Raw genomic sequence first — 21357 nt, 5'->3', positions numbered from 1 at the left:
TCAGCAGCATTCAGCGTAGCCCTTGGAAGTGAACCCTTGGTAAACAAGTTTGCAATGGAGAATTTAATTGATAATATTCAAGTTGTCATTAAATGTAAGTTCAGATAATATATTCATTGTCAGAGGAGGTTGTTAATTTAAAATGATATTTTCTGTATATCTGCTATGCCATACTTAACAGTGAGCATCTTACAGTACATAACAGGTTAACCTGACTGGAGTGGTACGGGATGCCATGCATAGCAAGTCACAATTTCAAAGGTTACTAGTTTATATTTTTCTTTCTGGTTTTTTAGGAGCGCCTTGTTATTCCTTTAAAAAGAATTGGCTACCAAACGTAAGGTAGATAGCTAGCGGGAAGCAGCCGCATAGCACAGGGAGATCAGCTCAGTGCTTTGTGACCGCCTGGAGGGGTGGGATAGGGAGGGTGGGAGGGAGGGAGATGCAAGAGGGAAGAGATATGGGAACATATGTATATGTATAACTGATTCACTTTGTTATAAAGCAGAAACTAACACACCATTGTAAAGCAATTATACCCCAATAAAGATGTTAAAAAAAAAAAAGAATTGGCTGTTCAGCCACAATTCCACAAAGTAGAAACTCAGCAGGTCATCTATGAAAGAGCTGTAGTAAAGCTTAATTGGTACAAAGGGAATTTTTCTTTGTTGCTGTGGAGTTAAACTTTAGCCTTAAATTCCTGGTTTGTTAAAATGGTTTCAGTGCTTAATTTGCAGGGCCATGACTGATCAATATGTTCCCTTATAAACTGAGTTTTAGCTAACCAGTCCCAATGCTGTAAAGAAAACATTAAAGATAAATCATTTCAACCCTTCTCTATAGCAACGAGCACTACTGGCTCTCCTTTCTCTTCTCTCCCACTTGTGCCTCACTCTTAACTCCTTTTTATGCCAGATATTGCCTAGTCCTAGCTGCTTCCTTCTTTGTGATTCTTTGGTCACCCATATCGGTGGGGACAGAAAAAAGTTGCCTGTCATTTCAGTAAACAAAGATTGCCATCCTGGTAGACAGTGACTGTTGCCCGCCATCAAGCTGTCAGCCGCTGTGGCCACCCCGACGTGCCCTGAGAGGAATTCAGGGTGGAGAAAAACACAATACTAGCCCTAGATAGCTAAGGTGCATGTCTAAAGAATAATTTCAGTGAGCCCAGACTCTTGCATCTTCCCATACATAGAAAAGCACCAAAATCATTAACTTGAGATGTCTGGTTTTTGTGATTAGCAGTTGTTGTTGTTTTTTTCCCCCCAGCAAAAACTCCTGTATATCCTCCCTTGCCTCTTTGGAACAGTTCCTCAGAGCTATCTAAGAGGCTGTCTCCTGGGCTGTCATCCTCAGGAAGGTCCCCAAATAAAACATAACATGCAACTTTAAGGTTGTGCATTTTCCTTCGGTTGACATCAGGAAATGGATTTATTCTCATAACTGGTATTGAATAAATTGTATTCTTTAAAACTCAGGCTGTTTTTTTAAATTGAAGTATAGTTGCTGTACAGTATTAAATAAGTTACAAGTATACAATGTAGTGATTCACAATTTTTAAAGGTCATACTCCATTTATAGTTATTCTAAAATACTGACTATATTCCCTGTGTTGTACAATATGTTCTTATAGCTTACTTTATACCTAATAGTTTTATCTCTTATTCCCCTACCCCTATATTACCCCTCCCCCTTCCCTCTCCCCACTGGTAACCACTAGTTTGTTCTCTGTATCTGTGAGTATGCTTCTTTTTGTTATATTCACTAGTTCGTTGTTTTTTGGGGTTTTTTTACAGTATTTATCTTTCTCTGTCTGACTTCACTTAGCATAATGCTCCCCACGTCCATCCATGTTGCTGCAATGGCAAGATTTCATTCTTTTTTATGGTTGAGTAATATTCCAATGTGTGTGTAGGTTGCTTCTGTATCTTGGTGATTGTAAATAATGTTGCTATGAATATTGGGGTGCATGTATCTTTTCAAATTAGTGTTTTGTTTTTATTTGGATATATACTCAGGAGTGGAATTGTTTGGTCATATGGTAGTTCTATTTTTAGTTGTTTTGAAAAATCTTTGTACTGTTTTCCATAGTAGCTGCACCAGTTTACATACTCACCAACAAGGTACAAGGGTTTCCTTTTCTCCACATCCTCACTAACATTTATATGTTGTCTTTTTTTTTTTACATATTTATTGGAGTATAATTGCTTTACAATGGTGTGTTAGTTTCTGCTTTATAACAAAGTGAATCAGTTATACATATACATATGTTCCCATATCTCTTCCCTCTTGCATCTCCCTCTCTCCCACCCTCCCTATCCCACCCCTACAGTCTGTCACAAAGCACTGAGCTGATCTCCCTGTGCTATGCGGCTGCTTCCCACTAGCTATCTACCTTACGTTTCGTAGTGTATATATGTCCATGCCTCTGTCTCGCTTTGTCACAGCTTCCCCTTCCCCCTCCCCATATCCTTAAGTCCATTCTCTAGTAGGTCTGTGTCTTTATTCTTGTCTTACCCCTAGGTTCTTCATGACACATTTTTTTTCTTAAATTCCATATATATGTGTTAGCATACAGTATTTCTCTTTCTCTTTCTGACTTACTTCACTCTAGGTCCATCCACCTCATTACAAATACCTCAATTTCGTTTCTTTTTATGGCTGAGTAATATTCCATTGTATATATGTGCCACATCTTCTTTATCCATTCATCTGTCGATGGACACTTAGGTTGTTTCCATCTCCGGGCTACTGTAAATAGAGCTGCAATGAACATTTTGGTACATGACTCTTTTTGAATTATGGTTTTCTCAGGGTATATGCCCAGTAGTGGGATTCCTGGGTCATATGGTAGTTCTATTTGTAGTTTTTTAAGGAACCTCCATACTGTTCTCCATAGTGGCTGTACCTATTCACATTCCCACCAGGAGTGCAAAAGTGTTCCCTTTTTTCCACACCCTCTCCAGCATTTATTGTTTCTAGATTTTTTTGATGATGGCCATTCTGACTGGTGTGATATGATATCTCATTGTAGTTTTGATTTGCATTTCTCTAATGATTAATGATGTTGAGCATTCTTTCATGTGTTTGTTGGCAGTCTGTATATCTTCTTTGGAGAAATATCTATTTAGGTCTTCTGCCCATTTTTGGATTGGGTTGTTTGTTTTTTTGTTTTGGAGCTGTATGAGCTGCTTATAAATTTTGGAGATTAATCCTTTGTCAGTTGTTTCATTTGCAAATATTTCCTTCCATTCTGAGAGTTGTCTGTTGGTCTTGTTTATGGTTTCGTTTGCTGTGCAAAAGCTTTGAGGTTTCATTAGGTCCCATTTGTTTATTTTTGTTTTTATTTCCATTTCTCTAGGAGGTGGGTCAAAAAGGATCTTGCTGTGATTTATGTCATAGAATGTTCTGCCTATGTTTTCCTCTAAGAGTTTGATAGTTTCTGGCCTTACATTTAGGTCTTTAATCAATTTTTAGCTTATTTTTCTGTATGGTGTTAGGGAGTGATCTAATCTCATACTTTTACATGTATCTGTGCAGGTTTCCCAGCACCACTTATTGAAGAGGCTGTCCTTTCTCCACTGTACATTCCTGCCTCCTTTATCAAAGATAAGGTGACCATATGTGCGTGGGTTTATCTCTGGGCTTTCTATCCTGTTCCATTGATCTATATTTCTGTTTTTGTGCCAGTACCATACTGTCTTTATTACTGTAGCTTTGTAGTATAGTCTGAAGTCAGGGAGCCTGATTCCTCCAGCTCCGTTTTTCGTTCTCAAGATTGCTTTGGCTCTTCAGGGTCTTTTGTGTTTCCATAAAAATTGTGAAATTTTTTGTTCTAGTTCTGTGAAAAATGCCAGCAGTAGTTTGATAGGGATTGCATTGAATCTGTAGATTACTTTGGGTAGTAGAGTCATTTTCACAATGTTGATTCTTCCAATCCAAGAACATGGTATATCTCTCCATCTGTTTGTATCATCTTTAATTTCTTTCATCAGTGTCTTATAATTTTCTGCATACAGGTCTTTTGTCTCCTTAGGTAGGTTTATTCCTAGATATTTTATTCTTTTTGTTGCAATGGTATATGGGAGTGTTTTCTTGATTTCACTTTCAGATTTTTCATCATTAGTGTATAGGAATGCCAGAGATTTCTGTGCATTAATTTTGTATCCTGCTACTTTACCAAATTCATTGATTAGCTCTAGTAGTTTTCTGGTAGCATCTTTAGGATTCTCTATGTAAAGTATCATGTCATCTGCAAACAGTGACAGCTTTACTTCTTCTTTTGCGATTTGGATTCCTTTTATTTCCTTTTCTTCTCTGATTGCTGTGGCTAAAACTTCCAAAACTATGTTGAATAAGAGGGTGAGAGTGGGCAACCTTGTCTTGTTCCTGATCTTAGTGGAAATGCTTTCAGTTTTTCACCATTGAGGACGATGTTGGCTGTGGGTTTGTCATATATGGCCTTTATTATGTTGAGGAAAGTTCCCTCTACGCCTCCTTTCTGCAGGGTTTTTATCATAAATGGGTGGTGAATTTTGTCGAAAGCTTTCTCTGCATCTATTGAGAGGATCATATGGTTTTTCTCCTTCAGTTGGTTAATATGGTGTATCACATTGATTGATTTGCATATATTGAAGAATTCTTGCATTCCCGGAATAAACCCCACTTGATCATGGTGTATGATTTTAATGTGCTGTTGGATTCTGTTTGCTAGTATTTTGTTGAGGAATTTGCATCTATGTTCATTAGTGATATTGGCCTGTAGTTTTCTTTCTTTGTGACATCTTTGTCTGCTTTTGGTGTCAGGGTGATGGTGGCCTTGTAGAATGAGTTTGGGAGTGTTCCTTCCTCTGCTATATTTTAGAAGAGTTTGAGAAGGATGGTTTTAGCTCTTCTCTAAATGTTTGATAGAATTCGCCTGTGAAGCCATCTAGTCCTGGACTTTTGTTTGTTGGAAGATTTTTAATCTCAATTTCAGTGCTTGTGATTGGTCTGTTCATATTTTCTATTTCTTTCTGATTCAGTCTTGGCAGGTTGTGCATTTCTAAGAATTTGTCCATTTCTTTAGGTTGTCCATTTTATTGGCATAGGGTTGCTTGTAGTAATCTCTCATGATCTTTTGTATTTCTGCAGTGTCAGTTGTTACTTCTCCTTTTTTATTTCTAATTCTATTGATTTGAGTCTTCTCCCTCTTTTTCTTGATGAGTCTGGCTAGTGGTTTATCAATTTTGTTTATCTTCTCAAAGAACCAGATTTTAGTTTTATTGATCTTTGCTATCGTTTCCTTCATTTCTTTTTCATTTATTTCTGATCTCATGTTTATGATTTCTTTCCTTCTGCTAACTTTGGGGGTTTTTTGTTCTTCTTTCTCTAATTGCTTTAGGTGCAAGTTTAGGTTGTTTTTTCGAGATGTTTCCTGTTTCTTAAGGTAGGATTGTATTGCTATAAACTTCCCTCTTAGAACTGCTTTTGCTGCATCCCATAGGTTTTGGGCCATCGTGGCTCCATTGTCATTTGTTTCTAGGTATTCTTTGATTTCTTCAGTGATCACTTCGTTGTTAAGTAGTGTATTGTTTAGTCTCCATGTGTTTGTATTTTTTACAGATCTTTTCCTGTAATTGATATCTAGTCTCATAGCGTTGTGGTCGGAAAAGATACTTGATAAAATTTCAATTTTCTTAAATTTACCAGGGCTTGATTTGTGACCCAAGATATGATCTATCCTGGAGAATACTCCGTGAGCACTTGAGAAAAATGTGTATTCTGTTGTTTTTGGATGGAATGTCCTATAAATATCAATTAAGTAATCTTGTTTAATGTATCATTTAAAGCTTGTGTTTCCTTATTTTCATTTTAGATGATCTGTCCATTGGTGAAAGTGGGGTGTCAAAGTCCCCTACTATGAATGTGTTACTGTCGATTTCCCCTTTTATGGCTGTTAGTATTTGACTTATGTATTGAGGTGCTCCTGTGTTGGGTGCATAAATATTTACAATTGTTATATCTTCTTCTTGGATCGATCCCTTGATCATTATGTAGTGTCCTTCTTTGTCTCTTCTAATAGTCTTTATTTTAAAGTCTATTTTGTCTGATATGAGAATTGCTACTCCAGCTTTCTTTTGATTTCCATTTGCATGGAATATCTTTTTCCATCCCCTTACTTTCAGTCTGTATGTGTCTCTAGGTCTGAAGTGGGTGTCTTGTAGACAGCATATATATGGGTCTTGTTTTTGTATCCATTCAGCCAATCTGTGTCTTTTGGTGGGAGCATTTAGTCCATTCACATTTAAGGTAATTATCGATATGTATGTTCCTATTCCCATTTTCTTAATTGTTTTGGGTTCGTTATTGTAGGTCTTTTACTTCTCTTGTGTTTCTTGCCTAGAGAAGTTCCTTTAGCATTTGTTGTAAAGCTGGTTTGGTGGTGCTGAACTCTCTCAGCTTTTGCTTGTCTGTAAAGGTTTTAAATTCTCCATCAAATCTGAATTAGATCCTTGCTGGGTAGAGTAATCTTGGTTGCAGGTTTTTCTCCTTCAACACTGTCAATATGTCCTGCCAGTCCCTTCTGGCTTGCAGAGTTTCTGCTGAAAGATCAGCTTTTACCCTTATGGGGATTCCCTTGTGTGTTATTTGTTGTTTTTCCCTTGCTGCTTTTAATATGTTTTCTTTGTATTTAATTTTTGACAGTTTGATTAATATGTGTCTTGGCGTATTTCTCCTTGGATTTATCCTGTATGGGACTCTCTGTTCTTCCTGGACTTGATTAACTATTTCCTTTCCCATATTAGGGAAGTTTTCAACTATAATCTCTTCAAATATTTTCTCAGTCCCTTTCTTTTTCTCTTCTTCTTCTGGAACCCCTATAATTTGAATGTTGGTGCATTTAATGTTGTCCCAGAGGTCTCTGAGACTGTCCTCAGTTCTTTTCATTCTTTTTTCTTTATTCTGCTCTGCAGTAGTTATTTCCACTCTTTTATCTTCCAGGTCACTTATCCGTTCTTCTGCCTCAGTTATTCTGCTATTGATCCCATCTAGAGTATTTTTCATTTCATTTATTGTGGTGTTCATCATTGTTTGTTTCATCTTTAGTTCTTCTAGGTCCTTGTTAAATGTTTCTTGCAATTTGTCTATTCTGTTTCCACGATTTTGGATCATCTTTACTATCATTCTGAATTCTTTTTCAGGTAGACTGGCTATTTCCTCTTCATTTGTTAGGTCTGGTGGGTTTTTATCTTGCTCCTTCATCTGCTGTGTGTTTTTCTGTCTTCTCATTTTGCTTATCTTACTGTGTTTGGGGTCTCCTCTTTGCAGGCTGCAGGTTTGTAGTTCCTGTTGTTTTTGGTGTCTGTCCCTGTTGGCTAAGGTTGGTTCAGTGGGTTGTGTAGGCTTCCTGGTGGAGGGGACTAGTGCCTGTGTTCTGGTGGATGAGGCTGGAGCTTGTCTTTCTGGTGGGCAGGTCCACGTCTGGTGGTGTGTTTTGAGGTGTCTGTGGACTTATTATGATTTTAGGCAGCCTCTCTGCTAATGGGTGGGGTTGTGTTCCTGTCTTGCTAGTTGTTTGGCATAGGGTGTCCAGCACTGTAGCTTGCTGGTCGTTGAGTGAAGCTGGGTGCTGGTGTTGAGATGGAGATCTCTGGGAGATTTTCGCCATTTGATATTATGTGGAGCTGGGAGGTCTCTTGTGGACCAGTGTCCTGAAGTTGGCTCTCCCACCTCAGAGGCACAGCACTGACTCCTGGCTGCAGCACCAAGAGCCTTTCATCCACACAGCTCAGAATAAAAGGGAGAAAAAGTAGAATGAATTAGAAGAAGGAAGGAAGGAAGGAAAAAAAGAAAGATAAAGTAAAATAATTAAAATTAATTATTAAAAAATAATTTTTTAAAAAACAAAAACGGACGGATAGAACCCTAGAACAAATGGTGGAAGCAAAGCTATACAGACAAAATCTCACACAGAAGCATACACATACACACTCACAGAAAGAGGAAAAGGGGAAAAAAATCATAAATCTTGCTCTCAAAGTCCACCTCCTTAATTTGGGATGATTGGTTGTCTATTCATGTATTCCACAGATGCAGGGTACATCAAGTTGATTGTGGAGCTTTAATCCGCTGCTTCTGGGGCAGCTGGGAGAGATTTCCCTTTCTCTTCTTTGTTCTCACAGCTCCCAGGGGCTCAGCTTTGGATTTGGCCCCGCCTCTGCGTGTAGGTCGCCAGACGGCGTCAATTCTTCACTCAGACAGGACGGGGTTAAAGGAGCCGCTGATTCGGGGGCTCTGGCTCACTCAGGCCGTGGGGAGGGAGGGGCACAGAGTGCGGGGCGGGCCTGCGGCGGCAGAGGCCTGCGTGACGTTGCACCAGCCTGAGGCGTGCCGTGCATTCTTCCGGGGAAGTTGTCCCTGGATCCCGGGACCCTGGCAGTGGCGGCCTGCACAGGCTCCCCGGAAGGGGGGTGTGGAGAGTGACCTGTGCTCACACACAGGCTTCTTGGTGGCGGCAGCAGCAGCCTTAGCATCCCATGCTCGTATCTGGTGTCCACGCTGTTAGCCGCGGCTCACACCCGTCTCTGCAGCTCCGTTAAGCAGCGCTCTTCACCCCCACTCCTCGCGCACCAGAAAACAGAGGGAAGAAAAAGTCTCTTGCCTCTTTGGAGGTCCAGACTTTTCCCCGGACTCCCTCCTGGCTAGCTGTGGCGCACTAACCCCCTGCAGGCAGTGTTCACGCCGCCAACCCCAGTCCTCTCCCAGCGCTCCGACCGAAGCCTGAGCCTCAGCTCCCAGCCCCGCCCGCCCCGTGGGTGAGCAGACAAGCCTCTCGGGCTGGTGAGTGCCAGTCGGCCCTGATCCTCTGTGCGGGAATCTCTCCGCTTTGCCCTCCGCACCCCTGTTGCTGTGCTCTCCTTCGCGGCTCCGAAGCTCCCCCCTCCGCCACCCGCAGTCTCCGCCCGCGAAGGGGCTTCCTAGTGTGTGGAAACCTTTCCTCCTTCACAGCTCCCTCCCACTGGTGCGGATCCCGTCCCTATCCTTTTGTCTCTGTTTTTTCTTTTTTCTTTTGCCTTACCCAGGTACGTGGGGAGTTTCTTGCCTTTTGGGAGGTCTGAGGTCTCCTGCCAGCGTTCAGTAGGTGTTCTGTAGGAGTTGTTCCACGTGTAGATGTATTTCTGGTGTATCTGTGGGGAGGAAGGTGATCTCCACGTCTTACTCTTCAGCCATCTTCCTCTCGTCCCTCTATTTGTTGTCTTTTTGATGATGGCCATTCTAACAGGTGTGAGGTGATGTCATTATGGTTTTGATTTGCATTTCCTTGATGATTAGCAATGTGAAGCATCTTTTCATGTGCCTGTGCCTGGCCATCTGCATTTTGTCTTTGGGAAAATGTCTATTCAGTTCTTCTCATTTTTTCAATTGGGTTGTTTGCTTTTTTTGATGTTGAGTTCTATGAGCTGTTTATATTGAGTTGTATGAGCTATTTATATCTATTGGATATTAATCCCTTATCGGTCATATCATTTGCAAATATTTTCTGCTATTCAGTAGGTTCTCTTTTAATTTTGTCAATGGTTTCCTTTGCTGTGCAAAAAAGCTGAGGCTAATTTTAAAATTAGATCTGTTTAATAGAGATTTTCATAGTTTCTAAGTCTGAAATATTTTGGCATTCCAAATCAAGTCAGCTCTGGATTTTAGCTCGTCTACAGGGAAAGCCAGTAGACTAAATTAATGTGTCCTACTCCTCTGTAGCCCCGACTCCCTGTGAAATGACAGAGAGGAAAAAAACTTAGAGGCGGAAATTTGTAAATCCATAACTGAGAATGGGAACAGATGGGGTGACCATCAGCAAAGCAGACACTTCCAGGTTCCAGAAGACAGAAAACAGATGGCATTGATGGCTGAACCAGGGTGGAGAAAGCCCCAGCGCAGCATACCCATGAGGGAAACTGCACGTGGCATCTATTTTTCCCCTTAGAGTCCTGAAGAGACTCTAAGCTTGAGTCAGTAGGAACAGAGAGCAGAAGAGATGATAGGACATGGTAGTAATTAAAGGAGGACATATCAAGAGCTCATTGGATATGCTGCCCACTCACTCAGCCCATACAAAGATTACACGACGTTGGTTACCATGCTAATTTTGGAAATCTACTTTCAAAACAACCTTGTTTTTAAACTCTCAGCCTGAGGAGGACTAGGTGTCCTAATGCAAGAGTTAGTGTTCCAGCGAGTACGCTCCTTATTTTGATATTTGGAGAAAGATCCTACCCTGTCAACCTGTTCCTTGCCCATGAACCCTGAAGTAAAGCCCATCCACTAAAATGCCAGTGAACATAGTCTGTTACCTCTCCAGATCTGTCATGGGAAGTAGATCTACCCAGCAACAGAAGAAACCTGTTATAGTGGACTGGGAAAGCAAGAGGAAAGAAAGCCTCGCCAATGGTGACATGAAAGTATAAAAAGTATAATATGAGATACTATTGCCAGGTTAGTAAAGGATGTGAATTAACAATTCACAAAATAAATAAATACGTGGAAAAAATGGTCACCCTCATCATGTAATCAAAGACGTAGTTAGAAAAAATGAGATCTTTTTCCCAATATATAATTAGATTTTTTAAAAGAATGCCCATTGCTAATAGGAATGTCGTGAACAGTTGTATAGCACTTTTGAAAAGCATTGGACAATATGTCTAATAAACCTTAAACGATCCGTTCATTCATTACAATTCCTTAAAATCTACCTCATGAAAAGCATTTTAAATATAGAAACAGATGGTTATCCATTTAGAATTTAGAAGAACTCCAAACAGCTATGATGTCTTCTATTACAAGAGTTGGTAAATAGACTGCTCTACATCTACAGGATGATTAAATTAAAATTAAATTAAAAAATAAAAATTGAAGCTATGAAGTCAACAAAACAACATAGAAAAAGCAAGTGTGACTTAAGTGGAAAGGGATGCAGGAGGCAGACTTGCGTGTTACAACTTAATACTGTCCTCCCCCACATCTCTGTTACTTTGTTGTAAGATCTCAAAGTCAGGGATTTTGACTTGCTCATCTGTGTACCCCCCTTCCCCTCCCCATCCCCCCCCCAATGCCTAGCACAGTATCTGACTCTTAATAAATATATGTTGACTCAGAATATGGGCATAAGAAACAAACAGAAAGGAAATCCAAAAGCAGACCAAAAGATCAGGGAAGCCACTATACAAAGAGAGAGCTAACTTAAATGAAACGTGCATCCCAAAGTGGGATTTAACAGATGTCTTCATGTAAACCAGAGGCCATACTTAGATTCTTTTAAAATATTTCATTTGCTAATGACTGTTTACTGTTAAACTTTTTGTCAGTATTTCTTCTAATATGTAGTTTGATATGTCTTATGCAGTTAATGAAATGCCCTGTTCATTTTTAAGTTGGATCATTCAGGCATGGTTTTTTTTTTTCATTTTTATTTATTTTATTTATTTATTTTTGGCTGTGTTGGGTCTTCATTGCGGTGCGTGGGCTTTTCGTTGCAGTGGCTTCTCTTGTTGCGGAGCACGGGGTCTAGGCACGTGGGCTCAGTAGTTGTGGCGCATGGGCTTAGTTGCTCCGCGGCATGTGGGATCTTCCCAGACCAGGGCTCGAACCCGTGTCCCCTGCATTGGCAGGCAGATTCTTAACCACTGCGCCACCAAGGAAGCCCCAGGCATGGTTAATTCAATTATTTTTTTCTGGTTCTCCTTCTTAAATCAGGAGAGTTTTCACAGGCAATATCAGATTTATAAATATATCAATAAGAGAAACTCAAAATAACGGTATTTATACACCTAATTTATAGCTTGGATGCAGTAGACTCTAAAGCAGGTATAAATTACATAAGTCATACTTTTTTAGTAGCTCTGTTAAATTCAGGCTTGATATTACTTCTTCATCCAATTTTGTAGCTGGTATGTTCAGTAAATAACACGTATTGAATTTTCAAATAGGTAAAAGACTCACATGGTTCAAAATTCAAAAGATTATTGTTATGTGTCTTGCCATAGTTAGCATAGGAATACAGGAGCAAAATGTATATTCTTTATAATTAATAATTATTAAATATTTTTCTACATAATCTTATTTTAAAAGCACATTTAGGGGTTCAAAGAAAAATGTTAAAATAGCTATAAATAGTAGTTTATCAGTCTTTTTATCTTCCACCTTTCAGGTTCCGCCCTGTTGCTTATTTCTCAACACTGCTGAAATCAAGTCATAGTGTGGTAGCAGAACCTCTGTGACTGGGGTAAGAAAACTGCTTATACTTAGGCTGTACTTAGATTCTTCCTTTAAAATATTTTGATCCATTAAAAAATCGGTGTAGATTTCCATCATTTCCTTGCACCAACTCTTTTCACCACCACCCCTCCTAAAAATGCTGCTTGTTCCTCTTCCTTTCCTAACCTGTATCCACTCAAGCCAGGAAGTTGGGTACTTTGGCTTGAATTGTCCCTTCAACCCCTCATATCTAATCTGTCCCCAGATTTGGTTGATGCTTTTTTCTTAATGTCTCAAATCCATCCCCATCTTCTCCCTAGTCACCATTGCCCTGTAGCCTGTGGCTGCTCTTCCTGCCTTCTGAGTCATAATCTCTCACTTAAAAAATCCTGGTAATTCTCTTTGCTCTAAGAATAAAAAAAATCTCAATTGCTGGCATGTAAACGCCTGTTTCTGGCCCTTTTTACTTTTTACTTCTTCCTTCATCTCTCACCAACACCCCCAGGTTCACCTGGTCTGTTAAAATGCTTTGTCTTTCAAGTCTCAGTTTAGTCATGACTTCCTCTGGAGTTCTAGAAATGTTTTGCTAGTTTTAACTGGTGAGGGCTTTACTTTTGTGCTGCTGGTAATATCAGTAATTTTGCACTGACTGGGGACTGCATATACGCTGCATATAAAGGTAGGGTCTTCTAAAAAGATGCCTGAATGTTTACATTACCCGTACTTACTATGTGTATTTAGACATCTTCCATGTGCTAAATTATTCATCTTAAACTTAGTTTTACAAACAAGCCGAGACCCAAAGAGGTAAAGTAATTTGAGCCTTCCCATGATTTTAAAAGTCTGTGCTTTGATGTCTGACAACATGTCTGGCAAGTCATATAAATAAATTTTATTATGCAGACCAGGCAAATTGTTAAGCCATCTTTAAGCAGCTTTCAACTATTGTACCCTTAAAACAGAACATTATTTTCTTTAGCTCAGTCTTAGTTATAATTTTGTGTTGTCCTTATTCAGTGAAGTCTGGGTAATTGGAAAATATTAAGTTATTACATTTTAGAAGTAAAGCATTGCCTCGGGGACTTTCTGGCTTTGACTGTTGATCCTTTTGAGCTGATTGTATATCTTGAAATAAAGAAGGACCTTCTAAGAGTTCAGGATGTCAGTTACAAGTTATGTTTCACCTGGACTTCCTTCCATTTTCTATTTTTAATAATAACTAAATAGTAAGGTTTTGTTTATAAATATTCAAATTACAGTAGCTTCTTCGTCATTTAAAATTTGTCAAAGATTAAGACCCCAAAAGCATTGAAACATTAAAAAAAATTGATAAATTGCACTTCATCAAAATCAAAAGCTTCTACTCTTCACAAAACTTGTTAAGAAAATGGACAGATAAGACACAGACTGGGGGAAAATATTTTCAAGGTATATCTCTGATAAAGGATTTGATTCCAGGATACCTAAAGAACTCTTAAAACTCACTTTTAAAAACCCAATTTTTAAAAATGGGTAAAAGATTTGAACTCCAAGACACATAGATGGTAAATAACCACGCTAAAAGATGCCCAACATGATTAGTCATTAGGAAAATGCAAATTAAACCCACAGTGTAATACCACTACACATCCAATAGGCCGCTTAGCATGAAAAGACTGTGGCTGTGACTGTACCAGGATGTGGAGCGACTGGTAATCTCATTCATTGTGGAAATACAGAAAGGTATAGCCACTTCGAAAGATATTTCAACACACACTTATTGTACAGTTTAGCAGTCTCACTCCTAGGTATTTATCCAAGAGAAATGAAAACATATATATATATATATATATATATATATATACACACACACACACACAAAGACCGGTACACGACTCTTTATAGCTTCTTTATTTATAAAATTATAAAAATGGAAACACACCAAATAAATGTGAATGGATAAACAAATTATGCTATTTCCAGACAACGGAATACTATTGAACAGTAAAAAAAAAAGCACGTGCCACTGATACATGTAACTGTATGAATATATCTCAAAAGCCTTAGCTAGGTGAAAAGAAAGAGGCACAAAGGCTATGTACAATATGATCCATTTATATAACATTCTGGAAAAGGCAAAACAATAGGAACTGAAATCAGATCAGTGGCTGCCATGGGATGGGGTGATGGAAGAGATTGACTGCAAAGAATAAGGGGAAACCTTTGGAGGTGATGGAACTATTCTGTGTCTTGATTGTGGTGGTGTTATATGACTGTATACCTTTATCAAATCTCATTAAAAGGGTGATTTTATTGTATATAAATCAACCTGCTTTTAAAGAAAAAGTTAAAGCCAGTTTTCAACATCAGAAATTATCTTCACAAATTTAAGGATAAAGAAAACTAGGCGATAGATCAGATGAGTCCAAAGTCAAGTCCTTTGTCTTTTGACTCAGTGGTCAAAAATTTTTTTTATTGTGAGGAGATTTTTATATGTTAGAAATTAATAGTCTTTCTTATTATCAGAGTTTTGTGCCTTTACCAGTATACAACCTTCTTGTCCCAAGAACAGGATCTACCTTCATTTATCTTCATAAAGTCACCCTTTCTGTTACGTAAATATCATTATTGAATTGTCTTCATGAATATCTTACAGTTTGTGTTAATTTTATTCTTAATTATGTATTCTTTGTGAGTCTTGTTGTAAATTGAGTCTTTCCTTCCATTATATATTCTAACTGGTTATTTGAAAAGAAATTTATTTTTTACATAATATGTTGATTATATAACCATTATCTTTGAAATCTCTTGTTTATAGTAATTTTTCAGTTGATTCCTTTGGCCTAAGTATGAAATCATTATTGGTATAAGCAGTGGACTTTGAATTTTATCAACTATCATTCCAGATCATGTAATCTATGACTTTTCTCTTCTATTAATATGAAGAATTACATTGACTTCCTAAAATATAAAGACATTCTTGCATATCTGGTTGAATCCCACCTGGTCACTTTGGTGTATTCTTTTAGTGTGCTGGATTCTAACATTTTTTATTTAGAATTTTTGCACCATATTTACATGATAGGTCAGTCTGTTTTTCCTGTAGTCTCTCTTTGTTAGGAACTTTGCATCAATGTTAAGCTAGCTCTCAAAAAAGAATTTGGAGGCTTTCTCTATGTTGCAAAACATTAAATAGTATTAATAATACCTGTTCTTTAAATGGTTGGAAAAATACGCCAGTGATATTATCTGTATCTGTGCCTAGTAGTAAACTGAAATAGTCTCAAATCCCTTTCAGAATAGAATTGTGTATCTTGCTTTCTTGGTCAGGTATATTCTGACTCTTCTAAAATTGTTCATTTTATACTAAATTCCTTTATTGAGCAGGTATTCTTCATGCAGATAGGGAGTGTCATTTGAGAGTTGTCCGTATGAACTGTTTTTCATTTTGAAGGATGAGTCACTACTGTGGCCTCTCCCTGCTTGTGCTTAGTAGTGGTTTATAATGCTTTGATAGGAACTGAACTTCAGTGATCATAGCCTTTAATGCGCTATTCAAATTGGAGGGGAGAGGCATGCTCCATTTTATCTCTTTATTAACAAGGAATCTCTCAGTGGGAACTTCTGCCAGCTATTAGTTTTATTAAACTACAGCCTAATAGTAAGTGTCTTTATTATGAAAGTCTAAAAAAGGTAATAATGAACTCTGGAAATATAAAGATCATTGGGTTTATTGTTTTTAGTGGACAGGGAGTGTTTGAGATCTTACTTGGTAGAGTATTCCTTATTAAGTACTGGAGAACTAGACTGATCACTTCTTAGAAATTTTCATAAAGTTTAAAATAGAGAGCCGAGAGTTTGGGTTGGAGATTTGTGGTCTGAAGCTCCTTGGCCCACTTCCTTCCGTGTGTGGTTGGCCGATTAACGCCCCGACGACAAGATAACCATGTCCTCATGCCCATAACTTTGAATGTTACTTCCTATTGCAAAAGGGACTGTGCAGGTGTGATTAAGTTAAGGATTGGGGGGTGATTTTCTGGATTATCCTTGTGGGCCTTAAATGTAATCACAAGTTTCCTCATCACAAGTCTCCTTATAAGAGGGAGGCAGAGAGAGGTCTGACTACGGAATCAGAGATGATAGTGTTGCAGCCAGGGGCCAAGGAAAGCCAGTCTCTAGAAGTGGGACAGGTAGGGAACAGATTCTCCTCTGGAGTGTCCAGAAGGAACCCACCCTGCTGACATCTTGACTTTAGCCTCTTAAGATTCATTTTGGACTTCTGACAACAGGATGATAAATTTTGTGTTGTTTTAAGCCCCTGTAAATTTATAGTGTTTGTTATAGTGGCAACAGGAAACAATACAGTATGGGTACCTGTTAACTAAACATATGAGGGCAGGAACCTAGGCCTATGGAATTCAACTCCATATCCCAGTGCCTAGAACTGTGCCTTACATAATAAGGCACAGTATATTTGTTAATGGAGGATGGGAGGGAGAGAGGGAGGAAATATCAGGTAATTCATAACTTAATCAACATGGTGAGCATGGTGTAGGTGTCTAGCTTCTGAGTGAAGCAGAGGAAAACAGTAAGGTTGAAAACTTGAAGCCCACCCATGACCAAATAGATTTTATAGTATTGTTCTAGGACATCGCTTTTTAAAAATAGAACTCCCATATGATCCACACTAACTCAAAATGATATATGTACCCCCATGTCATTGTAGCATTATTTATAGTGGCCAAGATTTGGAGACAACCTAAGTGTCCGTCAGCATGTTAATGGTTGAAGAAAATGTGGCATATTGTACAATGGAATATTATTCAGCCATTAAAAAAAATGAAGTCTTGCCCTTTGTGACGTGGATGGACCTTGAGGGCATTATCCTAAGAGAAATAAGTCAGACAGAGAACGATAAATACCATATGATTTCACTTATGTGTACAATCTAAAAAAAAAGGAAAGAAAACCAAGCTTATAGATACAGAGGACAGACTGGTGGTTGCCAGGTTGGGGGTGAGGCAGCAAAATGGGTGAAGGGGGTCACACACGCTTCCAGCTATAAAATAAGTAAGTCACAGGGATGTAATGTTACCCAAAAGGTGGGGGGGGGGGAGGGGGAAGGAGGCCATTGTGTAATTAAAAAATATTTGTTTGAACAGCAGAAGATAGAAAATAACTGAGGAACCCTACAAACCAAACAATTTGAAGTTCAAGGATCCCTATCTCATTACTTGAAGGAGGAAAACACAAATGCATACACATACATAGAGAAGTACTTCAATTAAAATTCAGGTTCAGTCCTCCAGTTCCTAGGTTGTATAAGGTGCCAGGAAAGTAGTTAATTGTATTTTTACCAAGTGAGTGCAGGAAATAAACAGGGTAATGTTATTTATTTTATGACTAATTTTAATTTTAAAAACAAGTTATATGTTCACATTATACAAAAATCAAACTGGTAGTTAGCAAAAAGCCATCATCCCGCTTCTGTCCACCAGTGACTTAGTTTCCATCCTCACAGGCAACCCTGTGTTACCATTTTTTATATCGTTTCCGATATATAAACAAATAAACCTCGAAATCCCGTTTTTCTCATCTTTTTATGCAGTTCATAACATACAAGTTATATTGCTCTATAGTTTACTTTTTTCACTTTAACAATATGTGGTGGCGCAGTGGTTAGGAATCCGTCTGCCAATGCAGGGGACACGGGTTCGAGCCCTGGTCTGGGAAGATCCCACATGCCACGGAGCAACTAAGCCCATGCACCACAACTACTGAGCCTGTGCTCTAGAGCCCGTGAGCCACAACTACTGAGCCCGTGTGCCACAACTACTGAAGCCCGCGTGCCTAGAGCCCGTGCTCTGCAGCAAGAGAAGCCACCACAATGAGAAGCTCTTGCACCTCAACGAAGAGTAGCCCCCGCTCACCACAAGTAGAGAAAGCCCGCATGCAGCAACGAAGACCCAATGCAGCCAATTAATTAATTAATTTTAAAAAACAATATGTTTTAGCTCCCTCCATATCAATGGGTAAAGAACATCTTTTTTTTAAAAATGGTTGCTAATTAGTCCATGTTTCCAGTTTACACTTCCACTGCAGTGAAGCAATGTGCCTGTTTGTCTTCCAGGGAGGGACAAGCTTTTTCTGTAGAGGGTGGAAAGAAAACATTATTTAGACTTGTGGGCCATGAACGTTCTCTGTTGCATCTTATTCTTGGTTTTATTTTGTTTTGTTTACAACCCTTCAAAAACACAAAACCGTTCCTAGCCACAGGCCATATAAAAAGCAGGCCAAGGGGGCTATAGTTTACTGGTCCTCTGGGTAAAACAATTGAGAGCCAATCTAATATTATTTGTATTGCTCTTATCAGCAAGGTTGAGCGTATTAGAGCCCTTTGTATTTCCTTTTCTGTGACTATTTGTATTTTTCTTTCTTTTCTTTTCTTTTTTTTTGCGGTACGCGGGCCTCTCACTGTTGTGGCCTCTCCCGTTGCGGAGCACAGGCTCCCGACGCGCAGGCTCAGCAGCCATGGCTCACAGGCCCAGCCGCTCCGTGGCATGTGGGATCTTCCCGGACCGGGGCATGAACCCGTGTCCCCTGCATCGGCAGGTGGACTCTCAACCACTGCGCCACCAGGGAAGCCCTGCCCATTTTCTTAAGAGTTGTTGATTTTATTTATAGTAACTTTTCATACAGGGAAATTACCTCTTCTCTTGGAAATGAATCACAAATATTTTCCTGTTTTATCTTTTTATTTTGCTTATAGAAGATTTTGCCATGTAGAGATTGTTTTGAGTAGTAAAATTTATCAGAGTTATTTTATGCCTTGAGTTTTAGATAGTACTTTATGCCTTTCCCATTCTAAGATTATAAAACAAAAATTTTGTGGGTTTTTTTTTTTCTGGTGCTTTTGTGATTTCATTTTATCATTTAAATCTTTGATCCACTTTCAAAGATTTATATAAATTTATTTTATAAATTTACAATTTGTAGTGGTGTGAGGAGAATGGGTCCAACTTAATTTTTTCCCAGATAGCTCACCAGTTGTCCTAGAACCATTTACTGAAATATCCTCTATGCTTCCCTCCCCGACCCTCCATTTGAAATGCCACGTTTATTACACACTAAACTATAGTATGTATTTGGATCTATTTCTGTATATCCTGTTCCATTGATCTATCTAGACAGGCGTGCTTTTGAATTCCAACTCCTCACTAAACTGCTGTGTGAATCATATTTCATGGAGGAAATTATAGATGCAGTTAAATAAAGAAATAGCCAGATCTGTCTGCAGCCTGCACCTGTACCTTGTGCTTTGCTTTACCTCACCTCCTATTACAAAGAAAGAGCTGTCCCTGCTCCTGTGTGCCCTGGGTCTCTTCTTCCCTGGTCTACTCCTAGAGGCACCTTCTCTACTTCATCATTAATTTCTGCCTCTTTTAGATGATTATCATGTAAACATCCCTTAAGAATAATTAAAAAGCGACCCAAACAAAAACCCGTGTCCATCTATGGCCCCATTTCTCCATTCGTCTTCAGAGTCAAGTCCATTTCTACACATTCTGTTTTCTCCTCAACCCACCCCATTCAGGCTATGGTTCCTGCCTCGTTGGTGACGTGACTCTTCCCAAGGTCACTGGCAGCCTCCATCTGCCAATCCTAGTCATGGACTATGGGATGGACTCCTTTGCTTTCAGCTCTTGCACCTCTACCATTCATTCTACACACACTGGCCATGGTAATCTTTTTAAAAACATAAATGAAATTATGTCACAGTCCTGCTTACACACTCTCCAGAGGCTTCCCAGTACAATGATAATAAAACTCGAACACCTTTCCACAGCCTTCAAGGCTTTTTATGATTTGGCCTCTCCTGCTTCTCAGTCTCACCTCCTGTTAACACTCCCTGATCAGACTCGTAGCCTCCATCCACTCTGGCCTTCCTCTGGCCCCTAGAACGTGGCAAACCGTCTACCATCTTAGGCCTCTGCACTTGCTCTTCCCTGTGTCTAGAACGTTCTTCCCTCAGAGCTGGCTGGTTCCTTTATAAAATTCAGGTGTCAGCTCAAATGCTGCCTCTTCAAAGGAGTCGCCCTTGACCATGGTTGAAGTAGCCCCTCCCCCCTCTTTATCCCGGTGCCCCTTAGTTTCTTCATTGCGCTTAGCACTAATGGAATTTTCTTATTTACATGTATGTTGTCTTAAGTTCCAACATCTAGACTAGGAATTGGGACCTAAGTTATGGAAAGCCAAGTTTTTGCAATGGGGCAGAGGAGTGCGTGTCTCCTTGGCGGGAGCTTCTTTTCCTGGATAGCCTCTTGAAAGTATGGGATGTGCAGCTAATAGTTATTGAAGAAAGTCTGCACTTTGGAAAAATGTCTCTGGGAATCTCTGCCTTTTCTAAGTCACAGACTATATTGTAAATTGTTCTGGAAGGGAAAGTGTTTTAACCCAGTTGGTGTAACTGCTAAATGTTTTACTTTAAAAACGCATACATTGAACTCTTAGAGTATTAACACCCTGAGCTCCTGTTAACACCCTGAGCTCCTGTGGTATTAACTGTTTTAAAAATATAACAGTAGGGCTTCCCTGGTGGCACAGTGGTTGAGAGTCCGCCTGCCGAGGCAGGGGACACGGGTTCGTGCCCTGGTCCGGGAGGATCCAACATGCCACGGAGCGGCTGGGCCCGTGAGCCGTGGCCGCTGAGCCTGCGTGTCCAGAGCCTGTTGCTTCACAATGGGAGAGGCCACAACAGTGAGAGGCCCGCGTACTGCAGAAAAGAAAAGAAAAAAAAAAAATATATATATATATATATGTATGTATGTATGTATACATATAACAGTAGTTGGGTAGCTGTGAAGTGATTACAGCTGCCAACAAGTAAGGGTCATAATGGTGAGAAAGAAGTCATTTCCTGCCTTAGTTAGGGACGCCAGCAACAGCATGCTCCATAAACGCGTAGATGAGGTATCTTTTCGACTTTTAGTTACTTATCTGAAGTACACTATTACTTTCCTCAGCAGTGGTAATCATCAGAATCCAATGATCATCTCCTTGGTATCCAGGAAAAAGAGGGGCTCAGTCCTTGTTTATTGAATTACACACTGAACATCTAGCCTCCAAGTGTGGATTCTTTACCATATG

At 39.4% G+C, this 21357-nt stretch overlaps 1 protein-coding gene across 3 annotated transcripts in view; it reads left to right on the top strand.

The window, feature by feature from the left end:
• Positions 1 to 21357, top strand: part of RALA (RAS like proto-oncogene A) — a 76734-nt gene that overhangs the window by 33837 nt on the left and 21540 nt on the right. For 2 of the 3 annotated variants that reach the window (XM_067745868.1, XM_067745870.1), the window contains exon 2: positions 12185 to 12259. The exons of the other annotated variant lie outside the window; for it this stretch is intronic. The gene's annotated coding sequence lies outside the window, so the exon portion shown is untranslated. The remainder of the gene's footprint in view (positions 1 to 12184; positions 12260 to 21357) is intronic. 3 annotated transcript variants of the gene reach the window in all.

This window comes from Pseudorca crassidens, chromosome 8 (genome assembly GCF_039906515.1).
Source record: "Pseudorca crassidens isolate mPseCra1 chromosome 8, mPseCra1.hap1, whole genome shotgun sequence".
Classification (NCBI taxonomy): Eukaryota; Metazoa; Chordata; class Mammalia; order Artiodactyla; family Delphinidae; genus Pseudorca; species Pseudorca crassidens.
This window is presented reverse-complemented; position numbering and strand designations above follow the sequence as displayed.